Here is a 5,001-nt window from a genome sequence, read left to right as displayed (position 1 = left end):
AAAGGGGCTTCCTGCTGAGGGCGGTTTCCTGCAAAGAGCAGCTTACCGTAGAGGAATTCTTAAATCCTTGAGGCAGGACAACCCAACAATACTGTTGGACTACCTGTGTTTCTGGGTCCTGCCACGTAAAAGCAAACAGCTGCTGTGATTCTTCTGCAATAGGAATGCAGAAAAAAGCATCTTTCAAGTCCCAAACCGAGAATCAGCCGTATTCTCCAGCAATAGTTGTGAGCACAGTGTATGGATTAGGTACCACAGGGTGCAAATCTTGGACTATTTCATTAATAGGCGTCAAGTCTTGGACAAAGCAATACTTTGCTGAGTTTGGCTTTGACTGGGAGAATAGGGGTGTTGTTCAGGGAGTTGCAAGGTTCAATCAGTCCTGTTTTCAAAAATTTTTCGAGAATTGGCTGAATTCCCCTTTGGGCCTCTTGACTCAGAGGATATTATTTTAGATTAGGTGTCCCAGCATTCCTTTTTAATGGGATTTATATTGGCCATGCATTTTTGGCTTTCCCTGGGGTGCTGTCAGCCTACACTTCTGGCCTTACCTTTCCGTAGACTTCAGGGGGGAAAGAGAGCTCTGTCTCCCTTTCTGGGGTTTCCGTGAGCCCCATCTGTAGGCTCAAAGCGTGCTCTGGTGGGCCCCTGATGTCAAGCTATTCTGTCAAAAATGTTACTTGAGCTTTTAATTTACAAAGGAGGTCCTGTCCCAAAAGAGGGATTGGACACTCTGGCGTATATAAGAAAATGTGTTTCAGGGTGAGGCCCCCTAGTTGACATTCTAGAGGTTGTAAGAATGAACGGTTTTGTTACTTCTCCAGAGGCCCCCATGACCAGGATGGATTGAGATGTTTCCTGTGCCACCTTGGTGTTCACCACAGGATATGCCGCACTCACGTCTGTTAGAAAGTCAGTCAACTTGCTCCACACCGTCAAAGTTGCCCGGGACTCCTGTGGGGAGATTGGAATTTGATGCCTCAAGTCCAAGGGAGCCCCCGGGACTCTTCACTTACCGTGAGCTTTCCTCTCTTTCTACCATACAAGAGAGCCTCCCTGCTTCCTTTTATCGTTTTTGTTCCTATGTTTCAGCCTAGGGCAATCTTTTTTCCAGTGCCCTTCCTCCTTACAGTAAGCCCATCGTTCTTTCCCCAGTGGTGGCTTACCTCTCTTTGGGTTACTCACCTTCTGGGAATCCAATGCTGCTGCCAGAAAAGTGGTGTTCTCTCTTGCGTCTTCTTTCTTCTGTCGTCATTCCCTGTTGTTGAACACGTTAAAAGCAACACCTACCAATTGAGAAGGGTCCATTCCAAATGCACCATCTAACTTTTGTAGTTTTCTTCTTACATCTGGGGCGCTTTGCCCAATGAAGGTCATATTTGCCATCCTTTTATTCTCAGAGGCCTCAGGATCTGCATCCCTGTAGCGCCTATGAGCTTGATAAATTCTATAAACTCTGATGGATTCTCACTGGGTTTTTGTTCTATCTCCTGAATTTTGTTTAAGCTCTTTTGCCTAGGTACCCCCTTTTGAAGACCCGCTACACTTTCTATTGATATAATGCTCTAGGTGTGGCATGCGTCCATTTTTAGGATCCCAATTAGGCTCAGCAAATAGGAATGCCAGATTTGCTTCTGGAGTTTCGCCTGGATCCGCTAGATGGGGCTGGTGTGCTTCCTCTCTAGCCTTGTCAACAACCATCCTCCTTTCATCCCCAGTAAGCATCCTATTCATGAGTGTGAATGTCCGCCCAAGTGGGATGTTGAGTGGCAAAGACAGATATAAAAAGTTCAGTCATGCACAGGGGGTCCTCTCGGTAAGCAGGGTTATGGTCTTTCCAGTTAAGCAAATTGTAAGGCACGGCACCAAAGACAGAGGAGAGCTTAAACAAGCTTTATTTGGGAACACTCCCGGGCGAGGTTCACTGGTCCGAGAGAAAGGGGCCAGAGAAATCGCAAGCGGGTGCGGGCACGAACAAAATTTATAGGGGCGGACGCAGGGGAGGTGCTTGCTGTGTGAAGCAGCCCTTTTTTGGTAACGTCTCGGGTGTTGTGGCAATGTCAGGTGTCGGTTACCTCAGCCTCAGAGCCGTTGGTTCCGCCCCTCGGGGAAGCGGGAAGACCGGGGCCGAGTGGTGTGGCAATGTCAGGTGTCGGTTGCATCAGCCACTTTGGCGGGGGTTCCGTCTGGCTCCCTGGGCCCTTCCCCGGACCTGCTGGCCTTACACAAATATGAAGTTGAGAATGGATTGTGCATCCATAGAAACCTAGCTGGTAGGCCATTTGCATTAAAGCCTTCTATGGGATATCAGCACAAGGGAAATTTCCCAGCTCCGGAAGTGGCTCCAGGTCCAAACTGAGTGCGCTGTTGGGTTTTTTTTTTTTTTTTTTTTTTTTTTTGGCTGTACACGGGCCTCTCACTGTTGTGGCCTCTCCCGTTGCGGAGCACAGGCTCCGGACGCGCAGGCCCAGCGGCCATGGCTCACGGGCCTAGCCGCTCCGCGGCATGTGGGATCTTCCCGGACCGGGGCACGAACCCGTGTCCCCTGCATCAGCAGGCGGACTCTCAACCACTGCGCCACCAGGGAAGCCCCGCTGTTGGGTTTTAAATGGTGATACCAAACCGGGTCTCCGTGCCCCAGCGGTTAACTTAGAAACGTCTACTTGATCCCCATAAGTAGGGGAAACAGGAGGCGGTAAAAGGGGTGAATATATTGGCAGCATATGGACGGTCGGCACAGCTGCTGGTACAGTCGGCTCTGCAGGTGGGGGAAGCGGATAGGCTAGAGTTTCGGGGTAAGTTTTTTTGTTTTTTGTTTGTTTGTTTGTTTGTCCTTTGCGGTACGCGGGCCTCTCACTGCTGCGGCCTCTCCCGTTGCGGAGCACAGGCTCCGGACACGCAGGCTCAGCGGCCATGGCTCACGGGCCCAGCCGCTCCGCAGCATGTAGGATCTTCCCGGACCGGGGCACGAACCCGTGTCCCCTGCACCGGCAGGGGGACTCTCAACCACTGCGCCACCAGGGAAGTCCCCGGGGTAAGTTTTGACATAACATGTCCCTGCTCTCATTTCCTCACTCTCCCTCTTGTAAAACAGATTTTCCCTTGGGTTTCCTTTCAGACCGATGCACCATAAGGCGTTAGCCCTCTGACTCCTTTTCCTCCAGATGTAATAGTATAAATGCTTCAGTGTGTAGGATCTTGTCATTTTCCCCTGCTCTTTCACAAAACAATTCTAACTGCGAGATCGTATAATTGGGTGAGTTATTCAGGGGCCACCCCTCTTCTGATCCTAACATATATTGTGGCCATACACTATTACAATATAATATCATCTCTTTCTTAGTTCTAGGCTTGTTATCGAGTCCAAGCTCATTCTCCTTGCCGCAAGACAGGCCAATAGATCGGGAGCGAAGGTGTTGGGGCATGGAATGACCACTTTGTTTGGAACGCCGGGAGTCCGAGAAAATGGCGGACCAGTGTCCTAGAGAAGCATCTTACTAGGGTCTGGATGCTAGTTTCTTTTAGAGAACACATAAAGGGGGAGGTGAGGAGGTAAAATTAAAATGCCACGAGTGTTGCAAACATCTCCTGGCTTCATCCAGAGTCCCAGAGGGGATGTGTTAATTTCTTGTTGCCTGCAGCCATTCACAGGTGGGCTGGGTCAGGATGTTTCCTGTGAGCAGAACAAAGGTATTTTAGTTTAACATTCAGGCATGGGGCTGGGGGTGCAGCAGGGCTCTCAGAGAAGACAGGCCATTATGTATATTTTAAGCTATAGGCAACATTCCTTTAGTGATTATCTTGTAGTAAAAATAGAAAACAAAAGTTAAAATAAAAGAAAGATGTAATAGGAAACCAGATTAGTTCTTCCCTGTTACAGGGCCTGATGTAAGGCCAGGCATGTTACAGAACGCCAGGCTCTTGACCTAAAGCTAGGCTCTTGACGAAAAGCAGGGTGAGGAAATTTAAACCAGGATAAGACTGGTAAAGCCAGATCACCTGACGAAAACCCTGAAAACCTGAGGTCATGCCAGGCAGTAGGAATGCCATAAAGCAGGGTCAGGTGAGGTAAAGCAAAGTCAGCTGATGTAAAGCCTGGAAGTGACGTAAAGCATTGTCAAGTGATGTAAAACAGGGTAAGGTGACATAAAGCCGGGGAAATTAATGTAAACAAAGCCTGGTAGTGCCGTAAAGCATTGTCAACTGACGTAGAGCAGGGTAAAGTGTCATAAAGCAGGGTCAGGTGACGTAGATGCCAGGAAACTGAGGTAAAGTCTGGGGACCCTTGTATTTAGTTCCAGTTATGTTACAAAAGCTGGGCACATGACGTTCAGCCCGAGGACCAGACATAAAGAGGGAACGTGAAATAAAGCTGTGGCACCAGCTATAAAGCCGGGAACCTGAGGTAAGGCCGGGGCACCTGACCTAAAGCCGAGGGATAAACGTCAGGAAGAAAACATCCTGGATTTCATCCTAGGGGTCTGGCTCCATGCTCTTTGATGCTGTGCCTTGTGGAAACTTGTCATAAGCCTCTAGTGTCTGTGCGTCATCCACGTTATATTGACATAGTAGTGTTGGTGGTGATGTCAGCAAGGTTACTGATAATACACGCTTCATGAGTTCAACGTCAGGCAGGTATATCCTTCGATGTTTCCTCCTACTTGTAGCCCCAGAACCCTTCACCCCCCCGCCACTCTGCCCCCCACCCCAGTCTCCTGAGGGAGCCAGGTGGGTCTCAGGCCTCCAACAGGTCCTGTTGAAAGAACAAGACTCTGGCCCTTCATCCCACAGAAACGCTTCTGTCCCATTTCATTCCTTTTCTCCCCGTAGATGACCAAAAGCTTTGTGAGGACATTTGCGGTCTTCTAATTAGCTACGTCATTGATTCTGCTTGAGAACAGCCACGAGGCTGGAGTCCCAAGCAAAGATTTCCTCATGTGGGCTTCGTGACCCATGCCAATCTCCTTGCCCTGCACGATTCCCTGTAGCTGGGTCTCAGAC

The sequence above is a fragment of the Lipotes vexillifer genome, unplaced genomic scaffold, assembly GCF_000442215.2.
Source record: "Lipotes vexillifer unplaced genomic scaffold, Lipotes_vexillifer_v1.1 scaffold871, whole genome shotgun sequence".
NCBI classification, from domain to species: Eukaryota; Metazoa; Chordata; class Mammalia; order Artiodactyla; family Lipotidae; genus Lipotes; species Lipotes vexillifer.
Note: the sequence above shows the minus strand (reverse complement) of the source record.